This window comes from Cygnus olor, chromosome 17, assembly GCF_009769625.2.
Source record: "Cygnus olor isolate bCygOlo1 chromosome 17, bCygOlo1.pri.v2, whole genome shotgun sequence".
NCBI classification, from domain to species: domain Eukaryota; kingdom Metazoa; phylum Chordata; class Aves; order Anseriformes; family Anatidae; genus Cygnus; species Cygnus olor.
In genome coordinates, this window is record NC_049185.1 from 13,188,942 (window position 1) to 13,203,370 (window position 14,429).

The following is a 14,429-nucleotide window of genomic DNA, read 5'->3' on the forward strand; positions in this document are numbered from 1 at the left end:
CCGCCCTGTTGAGAGCCGTGGTGCACTCCTTCCGTGCATCTGAGCTTCTGGACGGAGCCGGTCCTTTCCCTGAGCTCTTTCATTGCACCAGGACTGAAATGCCCGCATCCAGCAGGTCGCAGGAGAAAGCCCCACGTCTCGTGGCTCTGCTGCTGTAGGCAGAATTGCATCCCCCAGGTTTTAGGTGGGGAGAGAGGAGCTCGGCAGGCACTGTTGGAGCCCAGATCAGGGAAGCACAGGACCCTGTTGTCCCTCGTTTACCCAGGGGGCTCCCGAGGGCTTTTCCATGGGGCTGGAGGGGTTTCGATGCTCGCCGCGAGATGGCAGCCAGACGGGATCGATAGCGGCATCTCTGAGGGGGCTCCCCGGGGGTCGTTTTGGCTCTAAGGGGAGGTCAGAGAGTCGTTGAACTTATAAATATATTAGTATTTAAGGGAAGAGTCGCCGGCTTCCAGCTCGGTTTATGCGGCGCCGACTTTTTCCCATTCTGGTCGAAGCCTCCTACGCCGGGTGAATGACGCAGCCGCCTGGCACCGGGGTTGGGACCTCGGCGGGCTGGCGATGGAAAATAAAAAATGTGCAGCGGTGCCGAGGGCAGGGGCTTAAATAAAAAATGTGCAGCGGTGCCGAGGGCAGGGGCTTTGCCCTGGAGAGCATCCCGAGCTGGAGGCATGCGGGCGGCGGTGCCCGGGGCAAGGCATGGCGGCGGAGAAGCATCACCGCCCCGGAGAGCAACATCTCAGAGCAGGGATGCGAAGCATTTGGTCTTCATCTCTCGTTTCTTCAGATTTTGCTCCAAAGCAAAGACTTGTGCCAAGACCTGGCTGCGTGGCACGTCCGTGGGACTTTTGGGCTCCCAGCCCTGCAGCACTGCTGCACGAGGCTCTTCCAGCGCTGCGGCCGCTCCCTCCGGTGCCATGCGGACCCATAAAGTCGTTTTATATGGGGAAAAAAAAATTAAAAAAAAAAGAAAAGAAGTAGACATTTGAAAGGCGAAGCTGAGCAGACGCCGGTAATGTATTCACAGGCATGACACAGAATGGCAGCGTGTCATGAACCGCGTCCCCGGGGACCCGTGGGGCTGTGATATTGGCTTTAACCCACAAAGGCTCCAGTCAGTGCGTAAATTCATCAGGCTTACGGGATTGCTCTTGGACTACTGAATAATTTACGGTTCCAGAGCCCAGCCAGGTTCAGGTCATTGGGGTTCATGGGTTAATAACAGGTTTGGTTTTTGTTGTCAGCAGCTGCCTTGATAACATATGAAAGAATCCTATTCTGTTGATTAGATTTTGAAATGGATCAATTTTTAATCAGCAGAACATCTGACTCACTCAATAAGGGTAGCATTGTGGAGACAGGGCGGAGGTGCTCTTTATTTACAGGACTGTTTGCTCGCACTCGTACGCAGCTCGGCGCGGGGCTGCCCCCCCCTCCCCCCCCCCCCATCCCCAAAAGAAGTCACCTGCATTGCCCACCATACAAGCTTCTGCTGCCAGCCAGCTCCCAAATCCGTGGTGCTCCTCAGGAGAGGAGAGGGCTTGCCAACAGCTTGGTTTAGCTCTGTTATCGATGGAAAAACACTTCCCGGCGAGCAGATTTTGCCTACCATAGGAGGGCCCCCGCAGGGACTGTGCCACTCCTTGGGGACGTCCCCAAGGGCTCAGGGGTCTCTCTGCCATTCGAGGAGCAGCAACAAGCCCCAGCCTGAAGGTCTCCAGCCCACACCCTGGGTGCAAGAAGCCTTCAAAGGGAGTCACTCGGTTGATTTCATCACTGCCCTTAATTCTACAAGAGCAGAATTCCCACTCAAAGTTAAATTCGGGGTGGAGATGCTATCTTTACCCTTTTTTTTTTGAGTGCTTGAGGCGCAAAAGGCACCCCAAGCTCGGTGTGCTGCATTGCATCATAACGCTCACGTGCGTTTCCTTTTGTACAAGCATGCATAAAATACATTTTCTCCTAATTTGAAGCTGGTGTGTCAAAATTTTGGCCCGAAGCGAGCATTAACAACAAGCATAATGGGCCTGCCGGAAAATTAAACTCCCACCTCCCTCCCTCACTCCTTTTCAGTAACCGAAAAGGTAAAAGTCTCATAAATAAAACTTTGCAAGCCGTGGCACTGGATTAAGGATTACTGTGGGGTCGTTTGGTGAGCGCTGACGGATCATTGGGAAGCTCTGTTGCTGGCAGGTATTGATACAGAGAAGTTGGTCGTAATGGCAGTTTGCATGGCTTTTCCCTGGGTGCTCTGCGATTTTACTTTCAAAACTTGTGCCTCCTGGCCACCTCCTTCACCCAAACAAATATTTCCCCTCTCGCCGTGGATCGGTTAAGATCACAGCTCCGTGGCTCTGGAAATACAGCTGTGGGACTTGGGGACAGCCGTGGTGGCAGCAGCCGGGGCGGGTGATGGATCGGTTTCTGCTAAAAACATGAGCAACATCAGAAGGTTAAATATGCATCTTATATCATCCCCGGCGGGTTTATTTTCGGGAGAGCAATGGGCGTCACGAGTTCACGACTTTCAAATTAAGTTTATTTTAGTGATGGAGGATGTGCTTCTCTGTCGAGTATCCACTGGTTGTTTTCTGAGAATGGTTGAAAGCAAAACATTTTCACAAAGAGTAGGGGGGGCAGCTGGCCTGGGTTTTATGTTTAATAACTGCTCAGAAAGCACGGATTGCGATGATCCATCGTGGGTGCCCTTTGGCAGGTAGCAGGGACGTGCCTGGTTTTTAGGCCTGAGAAAGGCAGCGGCTTCTCTGGTGACTTATTAACTCTCCTAATTGCCTTTGTGTTTAGCAACGAAGTAAGTAAATGAAGCGCGGATCGGTGCCTGGGCTTTGGTGTCCTTGCTCGGGCAGGAATGACCCCAAAAACGTGCCACGGGTGCCGGGGTGCCCCCCGCAAGGGGAGCGGGTGGCAGCGGCACGATGGGGAGTGTCGCCGTGCTCCTTAATTTGCAATTTAAGGGAATGAACGAAGGTTGCTGCTTCGCAGCGCCGGGTTAATTTGGGTCTGCGAAGCCGTGCTGGTGGCAGTCCCAAGGCTGGCAGGTACAACCTCTTGTGTCAGGAGCAGGCTGCACTAATTTCAGCTGGAGTCACCGAGACCAGCACGTAATCTTGTCCTCCTTCCCCTGGGAGTTTTAAGCCATTCTTCCAGGTACGAGGCTCCTACAGCTTGGGGTATTCGGGTATGTTAGGCACAGCCTCGAGGGACACGCAGGTCGCATTTTGGCAGAAGGCATCTTTTCCTTACCCATCCCTTCCTACCAGCATGCATTACCTCCGCCTGGAAGGGTTTCTGCATTCATCTCTTATTTTTGGCTAATAATTACAGAATAACAGAGCCCAGCATCCCTTCCAACACGGAGCAGATGGAGCGTCCTGAGCCTTAGCACGCTCCTGGCTCCGACAGCGCCAGCAGGTCCCGGGGCTGCTACAAGGCATGTGCGGCACAGCCGCAGCTGCAGAACCACCGTGGGATACGGGATGGGATGTGGCATGTGGGATATGGGATGCGGGGTGCCACAGCCCCCACCTCTGCCCTCTGCAAGGGCAAGCTGCTTGGAGAGGCACCGGGGGTCCCCTTTGGGCTGCACGTCCTTCCCGCTCAGCTGCAAGCCAAGGAGCCGCCGCTTTTAGTGTTACAGCCGGCGTGGGGTTTTTTTGGTGACAAATACTCCGTAATGGATAATCCCAGCCCGCTACTTGAAAAAGCCATAAAAGAAAATAGCACAAGTGCTGGCTGCTGAGCCTGCCTGGAGCTGGTTGTTGGCATGCCAGCCGGTAATGTCGCCCGCTGCACGGCCGCAGCGCCGTTCACCCAGAAGTTTTGGGCTGCTGAAGCCTTTGCAGAGGCAAAAGACCCGATCAATTGCCAGCAAAATCTCTGTCTTTCCCCATTTTGTCTCTGAACGGCCACGCTGTCTACGAATGGTGTTGTCTCCTTGCCGTCCCCACGCTGGTTTCTCATTGCAATGCCCTATTTTTTATTTTTTTTTTTAAGCAGCTACAATTGATAATTTAGCTTTGGATAAAGCAACCTCAGAGCTTTTATTTCTCAGAGGCCAAACATTGATGTTGTGTGAAATGGGAGCTTTGAGAAGTCTTTGTATGGAACTTAGCTTCCTGAAAAATTTATTTACTGCGACTGTGATCTGCAGGAGCGAATTGATGTTTATCTATAGTAGTTCTTGCCAGAAAAAAAAAAATGCATAACTGCACTTTCTTCGGAAGCCTTGAAAGGCCTTTTAAATAAGTGTCTAATAGTAGGCTCTCAATAGCAAACAGCCAGCTTGATAGACAGTATACAGTATATTATTAACTATAAGCAGGCTTAATCTTTTTCTCATGTTTTAGAGAATGCTTTATAACCTTGTGGCCAAAGAATTCATGATCGCCAGGTATTTGAAGCCAAGCAAAATTATACTGGCTGCTACCGCGGGGAGATCGATGCTGCTGGGAAGCGTGCGGGGCCGGGGGCTGTGCTCTGCAGCGTGCTCCTCGCCTTCACTGCTGTGTCTTCCCATGGGATGTCCTGTCCCCAGCAGATGAAGGAAGGTGTCTCTGAGACCCCCCCATGACATTTTGGGGTGCTCAGACATCCTCGGCTCGGTGTTGGCTGCATCCCAGCTGGGCTGGGCTTGCTCCTGGTGCTCGAGCGCGTCCCGGTGGCTCCGTCTCCTCTGATGCGTGGCTGTCACCCAGGGGAAGAAGGAAGGCTCTTTTTCAAAGACCTTGTGACTTTCTTGGCTGCACAGCTTGGGGTTAGGCAGTGTGCCGGAGATAGGGTTGTTTTCCTGCCGAATGGGGCTCAGGTGATTTTAGTTTTTATTCTCTGTTGCGATCGTCCCACGGGAGCTCCCCGGGCTCCCCGCGCTGCATCACCTCTGCCACAGCCCCATGGGGCTGGGGTTGAGAACATGTTTGGGGAGCAGCTCTAAAATCCAGGCAACAGATCTATCTTAAAAAGAAGAGCCGAGTGAATGATGTGCATATTGCTGGTTCGAAACCAATCTCCCGAGCTTCCAGAGCTCGAGGTGGGTAGGACCCAATGCAAATTGGGATTTTTACCTTGAGCTCTCCAAACCCTTGTGTTTCCATCAGCAGAGGTCCCCACGGATAATCTCCAGCTTCCTTCTTGCGCTCTTTTCCATTTTCCTGGCAAAAGCATAAACGGTTTCCTTTGGTTTTCCTGCCTTCTGTTTTGTTTGCTGTGAAATATGGGGTTGAGCAGCAGCCGGAGTGGCGCAGGGTGCCGTCGGATCGGGCACACACCCGCTCTGGCCGCCTGCCCGAGCTTCCCATCGATATATTGACCGCCTGCAGCCGCCTCAGAGGGCAGGATTTGGCCCAGGGGCCCAGGTGGCAGTGAGATGGGTCATCTGTGCCAGTCCTCGCCCGCTCGTGTCCCCCAGCCCAGCTGCAGGGTTCCCCCAGGCGAGGGGCGGCCGGAGCGGAGTTGCCCAGAATGCTCCCTCGCAGCCGTGTTTTTCTGCCTTTCCTCGGATCCTAGGAGCGCTGGCCGGGAGTCAGGGGATCGATAGATGGTTAAGGTGATAAGTGGCTTTGCTAAAAACTAATTTTGCAGGGGGAGTTTGCAGGGAGGAGAGCGCAGAGGCTTTGCAGCCGCACCCCAGAGACTGGGGCAGGAGCTGTCCCTGTCCCCGTCCCCGTCCCCATCCCCAACCCTGTTCCTATCCCCATCCTCACATGCAGCTCTCCTGCCCCAGCCAGACCCCACTGTGCCACTTTCCTCCTCCTCGTCAAAGTCCCAAATGGTCGAGCCTGAGGAATACGGTTCATTTTGGGTGCTAGCCAGTGAGTTTGGGAAAATCAGCAGTGAGTGTGCCGGAGGCCGCTATGCAATTAAACGGTTAAACGAGCAGCGCTTGCTCAGTGGATAACTCACAGCCAGGCTTGGAGCCAGTGGCCCTGGTGGCATTAGGGTGGCAGCATTGACACGGGTGGGACTGGTGGGACAGCACAGCGTGGGGACACCAGTGCTGCCTCCAGGCATCCCTGGTCCCATGTCCCCATCCCTGGTCCCACGTCACCGTCCCTGGTCCCACGTCACCTTCCCATCTTTGACCCCCAGCAGCCACTACATGGGTTTGTCAGGGTAGATGGAGGTGATGACGTTGGAGATCTTCCTTTCTAACTAAATTTTGCAAATCTTTTTGCTCCGTGGGCATGTCGGTGCCACCTCCCCTGGACGTGGTGGCGATGGCAGGGCTGGGTCCCTGCATCCTCGCCCCAGCGGCTCTGCTGGGAGCCCCGGCAGCACCCGGCTGCTGCTCTGGGTTCGTAGAGGTGGGATGTCTCAGTGCTTCCAAAAAATGGCATGTTTTTATTTTTTTATTAAACTTTTGGGATTTTTGTTTCAAATTCTGTTTTCTTGGCTTTCGCATTTGTTTTTGTGCCATTCCTCTTTACTGCAGTGCTTCGTTGCGCACCAGCAGCTACAACGCCCCGCGGCCGCGTTGCAAACTCTAGCCAGAACCACCTTATTATTTTATTTTTTTTAATCATAGGGGGAGGCCATTTGTGGATGCTGATTGATTGAAACATCTTATCTCCCGTAGTCAAAGTGTCTCCGGTTGGCACTGTAATGAAATAGTTTGACGCTTTGACACAAGTGTCAAACACTTTTCCGACAGCACAAACAGCAGAGGCTTTGATCGAGGTGTCAAACCGTTTCCATTACCACAAGCAGCCACCCCTTTGATCTGGGGAAGGAGATAAGGGGTTTCAATCAGGACTAAGTAGCAGCTGCTCTTAACGATTTTAAAAATAAGAAAATATGCAATAATTGAATAGTTAAGCCATTATGTCATGTTATAAAGTAGTCCTCGTGCCGTGGAGCGAAATAATGTAGGCGTAATACTAATGGCAGGAACGATAAACATGAGCTGCTAAACTAAAAAAAATAATGATAAAAAAAGAATGTTTTCTTCTGGGAGGTGTTCAGAATTGGTTTTCCCAGTATTTCAAGCGAGGACATCTTCAGAAATGCCTTTTTCTGGAGGAAATGAATCCTGTTTTTCACTGCTGTGGCATTCTCGGTGAAAGAAGACGCGCAGCGTGGGGGGAGCCGTGGGAGGTGCCGGGGCTGCGTGGAGCCATTTCTTTCCCAATTTGAGTAAAAATGGATCGAATTCCTCCCTGGTGTAGCTACGTTGGCATTAGGCAGGCTGACGGCAGGTGAATTTGGGCCGAGTGTGTCCAACTAAAAGCCACAACACCTGTCTGAGCTCCAGGCTCATAAGCAAACGCTGCATGAGCAGCTGAAGAGAATTTATGTGACACACCAAAATTAGCAGGTTACGGCAAATAATCAGGATTCTGCACCTCCTCCTCTTCCCCCTCCTCTGCATGGACGTTGTCTCTCTATGTTGGTCTTCTCGCTTTGGAATTTTTGCTGTTAGTGGCTGTTTTAGAAAGATTTTCCCTGCAGACATCTGCCCCCCAGGTGTCCCAGCAGCGGGGCGCGGGACGTGCCGTGGGGAGCGCCGTGTCCCCTGTCCCAGTCCCTGTCCCCCCATGGGATGCGGGGGATGTTGAATACTGCTGCAAGTACTGCACTGGGAGATGATGGGGCCTGGGGCTTGATCTCAGCCAGGACACGTGGCTCCTTCTCACGGCAAATTGCAGCGGCGGTGCCGGTCGAGGAATGCAAAATCCGACCAACTTGAAAGGCAGCGCGTGGGAGATGGTATCTGTCGGCAGAGCAAGTCACCGAATTTAATACAAGGAGGCTCTGAGAGCTGCACGGGCTGCATCAGAGCGCGGTGAGCCTGCGCTGGAGATTAAACCTCACATTTCATTTTTACACACGGCGCTTAATCCAATAATGATCCCGCGTTACAAACGGCAATAATATCTTTCAGCATAGTTAATCAGAATAGACTTAATGCTGTCACTATTTATTAACCTTTGTTGAAAAGCAAGAAGTTTCCGTACTAATCTGTGATTGTTGCTCTTGTCAGGCTCCATCAAGTGCAAACCAGCTTTGGCATTCGTTGCGGCAGGGGGGACTCCGCGCCGAGCGAGACGCGAAGCCCTTGTCCCTGGGATGGTGGGGACACTGGGGGGGGGAGCTCCCAAAATCCACCCTCGGGGGTCTCTTCCCACATCCCACTGCCGGTTCCTTGTTGGCAGGGCTGAGGGCACACACGGAGGGGTTTCGCCATCCCATATTCTCCCGCTTGCCTCCCGTCGCAGCGTCCAGCCTGTGCTGGAAGCGGCTCGTAGGAGCACCTGGAATTAATGAGGCAGCTTGGTGCTGGGCAGAAATCGATGCTTCCTGCATTAATTGCGCTGTGTTCCAGCTTTGTCTTCTTATTCTGAGTTATGTAGTTACAGCCAGAGATGTCTCTCTTCGGCGGCAGCCCTCGGTCCTGGGGGTCCTGCTCTCTGTGCCTGCCGTGCCACGGGATCGGTGGCACGGTGTGGCAAAGGGGAGCATGTTTTGACCATGTTTCTGCCCAATTTGCAACTGCTCTTTGCTGCCCTCGTGGTGGGCGAGGTGCCTGCCCCAGAGGATCCTGGCAAGGAGAGCGGGGAGGACCCACAGGAGCCGTGGCCTTGTGGCAAGCACAGGGGGATGCGGCTCGGGTGGCTGGGTGGGACATCGCCCTCTTGTCCCTTCTCCCTTGTAGAACAGGGAGCCAAAAAGCTCAACACAAATAAACCCCAAAACACCCACTTTCTCCCCAGTTCCATTATCCCACATCCCCAGGAACTTGTGCACATTGCGCCCACGGGACGTAGTTGGTGGCGTGTGTTTTGGGGGCATCAAGCTCTGTCCCCTGGACGGGTGACGGACTCGCTGTGGTGGCTTTGGGTTGCAGAGGCAAGGACCTGGGGTCCTTTTGGAAGATTTATTTCAACCTCCCCCCCTCCCATGGTCCTGGGGCTGGTGCCACCGGGCGCGGTGCTGCCGGTCCCAGCTGTGGTTTGTAGCTGGAGGTGGGCGGGAGGACAAGGCTCGGCCTCCGATGGAGACTGATATCTCCTTGCACATGGGTTTGGGTTTGCACTTTTGACTTTTTAGTAGGATTATTTGGGATTTCTGTAACAGAGCGTTCACATGGATCAAGAGCACACCTCCCAGCCCCTCAAGGCTGTGGTCCCACTCCTTCAGCAGAGCACATGTTGCCATCGCCTCTTGTTTTTAGGGTGGGCTAGCACCAAGTGTATTTTGCTCTTTGCTTGGTCACTTGGAGAGGTGCAGCTATTTCACATGCAGACACAGGAATCCCACTTTGCTAACATCATTGAAGCCTAAACATGGTATTTATATTTTTAGCAAATTGTTCTTTATGGTATTGATTTACATGTAATGTAGTCCTTGCATGAATAACTACCATAAATCTGGGAGCATTTATCATCCAAAGGAGCTGCAAACTCAGTCAAATTCTTTATTTGTTAGACACGATTATGGAGCTTGAACTGCAAGGTAGAGAATAAAATGGGAACCATATTTTCTGTAAACAGCTTGGAGTTTCTTGCAGCAAGCTGATTGATGCGTGGTAAGAGGTAAGGGTTAAGATAATTTGGCGAAATGAAAAAGTATGGAATAAATTACAATAAATGGAATCTTTGATCTGGACTGTCGATATCAGCGATGGTGCATGAGTGGGTATTTTCTTCCTAGCCAGAGAAATTAACTTTTGAACTTAATGGCTACAATCTTTTTCTCCTGACTTTCAGCCTTTGTGCTGACGGGCAGCGGGGACAGGCGGTTATTTGTTACCCTATTGATAGCCGAGCGCAGGAGAGCCAGGCTTTGTGTGCCCGGGGCTTACAGAAACTACTTCCAGTCTTGTTCAGGTTTTGTGAAGCAGTGGTCATAAAAAATAGAAGGAAAAAAAAAATAAATCCCAACCCCTCGTCCCCGTTGAGCCTGGGCTATGTGGAGGTCTGGAGCGTTTCTGCTTCTAAATTTAGCCATTTAGGAGACTATGGGCTATCCACTTGGGACTTTTAAAAAGGCTTTCACAATAACTCGTGAGAGCCTGATGCCTTTAGTCCTTAACTTTAATTTAAAATAAAGAAATCTTTTCAACCTGCCGCGTTCCCCTCCCCCTGCCCCATTATTCAGCCCGAGGCTCTTTGCAACTTGCTTGTGGAGTGAAGATGCGCTAAGCTCTTGTAATTTCTTAGGAAGATATTAATTTATTTTTTAATAGAAGGAAAATCAAGTCAACGCTCGAGAGCGTACGCAGCAGTTTACCGCCATAGGAGGAATTAATCAGTCTTTAAAGTTCAAAATGTACAAAGAGGGAAAAAAAAACACCCCGACTGATCAAACACGAGGCTCTTCTCTGAGATGCAAAGATAAAAGCCTTTTCCTCTGCACGCTTCCCCGCTATTGGCAGCCAGTGGGGTCAAGATATTTTTTTTTTTGTTATGGAAAGCCAGAGATAATTAATGTTGTTGAAAGAGGACTCTGGGTTCGGCGTCTGGCAGGCGAGCCCCCGAGTCTGGGATCTGGCAAAGCCGCGGCGAGCGGAGGGAAAGTTCCCCGCAGAGGGAGCTGCCGATGTAACGGAGCAATAAATAATATGGGGAGATAAAAAAGGCCCTTTGGAAAGCGCCGTGGAGCTGCTGCTGCTCCAGGATGGGGCTCGGGCCATGGGGTCCCCCCTGTGCCACATCTCCATCAGTCCAGTGGGACCAAATTCCTCCGAGTCCTGGCACCAGGAGGTACCCGAGGAGGCTCCACGGCCCCGTTTGCCACATGCTTGATCTCTCCCGGCTCCTGCAGCTCGTTTGGATGTGTCCTGTTAGGGCGCTTGTGCTAAATCTGCCCTGATAATCGATAGATGTATGGTCACCCAAGCCGTTTATGCATCTCTTCTATCAAAGCCGTGACAACGAGAGATCAAGATGTGAGCGGGCAGGCTCATACATCGAACGCTATTTAAAAAGCAGGATGAATTAATTACCGCCATTAATGACCGGGGATAGACTTCAGGAGGCTGCAGCCAACGTCTGGGAGCCTCGAGCAGGGAGAAAACCGCGTTGGGGAGCCTTCGCCAAGACTGGTCCCTGAGCATCCCACGGGCACACTGCCGAGACTTGCCCTCCGCACGGGGTTGGGTTTGCCCCATCCGGCCGCTTCCTCAGCTCCCGCTAATTAGCATTATTTTTTAATTGCTTGGGGGCGTTGCTGTCCTTTCCCAGCCCCCGTTGGAGGATGCGGCGGAGCTCACGGCCCCATGTCCGTGCCGGTTATTTGTTATGCAGCAGCACCAGAGCTGCTCTCAGACAGGGCTTGTCAGCTGTAAAAGACACTGGCAGATTTTATTAGTTGACAGAAGGGTTTTTTTTTTTTTTCCTCGTGAAAATATTAAAAAGTCATTTTAGTTTAGAAACCTAATTTTAATTTAGTTAGGTTTTAATTTAATTTAGGCTTTAAATTCATTTTCCGGCAGAACTCAATTTTTCAAGTGTAATTTGATGCCGTCAGTGGCCATAATGTTTAATGCCCTACCTATAAATTGCGGGGATGGCTCTGAGATGATTTACAGGATCCGGGCTGATGGGGCCGCTGGATGAGGCCGTCCCTGGCCCCGCACATTGCCCAACATGGGAGAGGACAGAAGGAAGGGGATTTATCGTGGCGACTGCTGCAGTTACTGCCAAGAAGATGGGAGAATTATCGAAGGGATTGAATTATCAGAAAGCAGCACTTGTAGTTACCTGGATCACCTGCAGCCGGAGGGGATTTGTGTTTTTTTTTCCCCATTTTTCAAATCAGGAGAGGCCCCCGTGAAATGCAGCGGAGTCACACAAAACGCCATCCCAATTTAATCCATCCGTCTAAGCGTTCCGTCTAATTACGGTACGAGGGAAGTCTTCAGAGCATGTATCGAACATTATAAATGGGGATAAGATGATTCTGGTAATGGCTTAATGAAACAGGTGAGGTAGTTTGGTCTGTCTGCCCGCGTCCCTGGGCCGCAGCCAGATTGATTTGGCAGGGAGCAGCCCCCCGGGTGCTCGTGTTGTTACACATCGGAGCGCGTGTCCATTAGGAGCCTTTGATTTTCCTCCTGCTTTTGGCTTCCGAGTAGCAGCCACTGGCTCATTTCATTAGCTGCAGGGCACACCGCACCCCTGAAGTTCTTGCAAGGTGGAATTTGTTTATTTTTGGGGGAAAGAAACGGCCGCTCGCGACCTCAAACCCACGGCAGGCTGAACCAGGTGGGGAAGGGCTGCGGAGAGCGATGGGCAGCGGGAGGATGGTGGGGACCTCAGCATCCCATAATGGCTGAGGTGTGCAGGGACCTCCTGGTCCCTCTGGTCGCACCCTGCCCCAGCAGGGCCACGCAGAGCAGGGTGCCCAGCACCATGTCCCAGCAGCACTGGGGGATCTCCAGGGAGGAGAACCCACAACCCCTGGGCAGCCGGTCCCAATGCATCCACTTCCACCTCCATCCTTGGGGGTCTCCAAACCCCAGCGGGATGTGGTTCAAAATGATCCAGCTTGGGGGGTGGCTTGGGCTGGTCCCTCCCGAGCTGCATTTTTCCCTAAATCTGTGATTCTCTTCTCATGTGGAGCAGGATGCCCGCAGCGGCTCCGAGCAACCTGGTGGCATTTTGAGCCTGGCTCCCGCGGAGCTGAGGTGCCCAGCATCCCCTCTCCCTCCAAACCATTTGACGCCTTTGGTCAATTTTAACCCAATTACCGCAGACGTATGCATTGCAGAGAGATTAACTTCTGCAAACTTCCACCAACATCGGCCTCGGGCTGCCAGAGCAAGAGATCTGAGACTCTCATCCTCCAGGGAGATCGAGGGGCGTGAGCACAGGCGTGCTACGAGACACTGGCGAATCCACAGCTGCCACTGCTATCTCCAGGCTGAGTTTGGGCTCCCGCGGGGTCTGGATGCCAAGAAGGCCCTGCTCAGAGAGGGGCGGCCGTGGCGGCGCCGAGGGTGAGGTCCCTGTGCCCCGCCGGGGTGCCCGTCCCCGCCGGCGAGATGCCACCGCGTCCCCCGGGTTGTCACGGCTACTGACGCATGGGACCCCGGGGAGCGGGCTGGGAATTAATGGCAGCCTCGGATAAAGGATTCCTGTCTCGGCCGGGTTGATGGATTACATTGATGTGCCATTTGTCATACTGTAATTGTTCTGGCAAATGTAATACCCACTAGTATAAACATTGTGCTGCTTTGCTAATAAAACCGAAAATAGGAAGAGAAAGGATGATGCAGTGCTGTGTGCCCTCAGAGAGACGCCGCCCCCTCGCCGCGCCGCCACGGTGCTCTTCCTCGCCTCCTGCCCTCCTCCTCCTCCTCATCCCATCGGGATGCTGGTGGGCAGGGGGACAGGTCAGGGCCCCCTCCTGCCATCCCCAGGTCCCTCCCTGGCTCGGGATTCTCGGGTCCTTGTCCCCAAAGGCACAGCTCGGGGTGACGGCAGCTGTGCCTGTTCTTGGGATGAGGCTGATGGAGCAGAGCCCCGAAATCCCGACCCATCTGGGTCTTCTCCCTTTTCGCTTGGATCATAAGGAAAACCCAAAACCGAGGGAGAAGGAGGAACAGGAACCCCCCCAGCACCTCTGCGAGGCCCCCGCAAAGCCTGGGCTGCTTCAGAGGTGTCGCAGTTCCTACGATTGCATCTCCAAATGTTTTTAAAGTTTATGCTTGACCTGATTCATAGAAAAAAAAAAAGATAAACACCCTTTCTGTGTTTGCAGTCATATGTAATTTTTATCTCTTGACCTTTAAACGTAAGCAGCAGTAAAATGAAGAACTATGGCAGTCATTTAACACCCTGCCTGTACTAACTGGTTTCTGCCTGTGAGCCGTGGTTTTAAATTGGCTAATGCAGAATACTTGCAGAGCTAATAATAATTCAGATTACTCCTGTCAGCTATTCCGGTTTCATGGGTAATTTAGTAGTTGAATAAATTTTTAAAAAAATTCATTCGTTCCCATGCACTGTTATGAATCAGTAGATGGTTTACCATTGGCAGCAGTAACTGTAAGAAGATTTAAATTGCTACTGAAAAGGATTTGAGTGAAGGTAATGTTTTATAATGTTCTAAGCCATATGCACTACTTTCAGGCCTCATCAGTTTTACATTGATTCCTAGTGAAGTGTTTAATTGCATCATGAATGCAATATAATTCAGTTCTTTTTGCTAATATGGTATATATCTCAAAGTGATATACAGCACTGACAGTGAAGACTCGGGATTTTCTTAGGGTTTTCGAGCACGCGGGGTGCACGCGGCTGCGGGCGCTGCACCTCGGCGCCTGGCTGGGAGCTCTTTGCTCCGGGAAACTTCCCGGCTCCGGCATGGGTTTGTGTGCTGGAGTTCACCAGGATGTGAGCATGGGCACCAGCAGGCAGGTGCTGCACACACACACGTGTACGACGTGCCTGTCGCACACCGGGACTGCT

At 52.2% G+C, this 14,429-nt stretch overlaps 1 protein-coding gene across 3 annotated transcripts in view; it reads left to right on the forward strand.

The window, feature by feature from the left end:
• The window catches only part of CUX2 (cut like homeobox 2), a 57,994-nt gene that overhangs the window by 8,513 nt on the left and 35,052 nt on the right, over positions 1-14,429 (forward strand). Inside the window, exon 1 of one of the 3 annotated variants that reach the window (XM_040577128.1) lies at positions 2,079-2,193. The exons of the other annotated variants lie outside the window; for them this stretch is intronic. The gene's annotated coding sequence lies outside the window, so the exon portion shown is untranslated. Of the gene's footprint in view, positions 1-2,078; positions 2,194-14,429 lie in introns of those variants that run through there. 3 annotated transcript variants of the gene reach the window in all.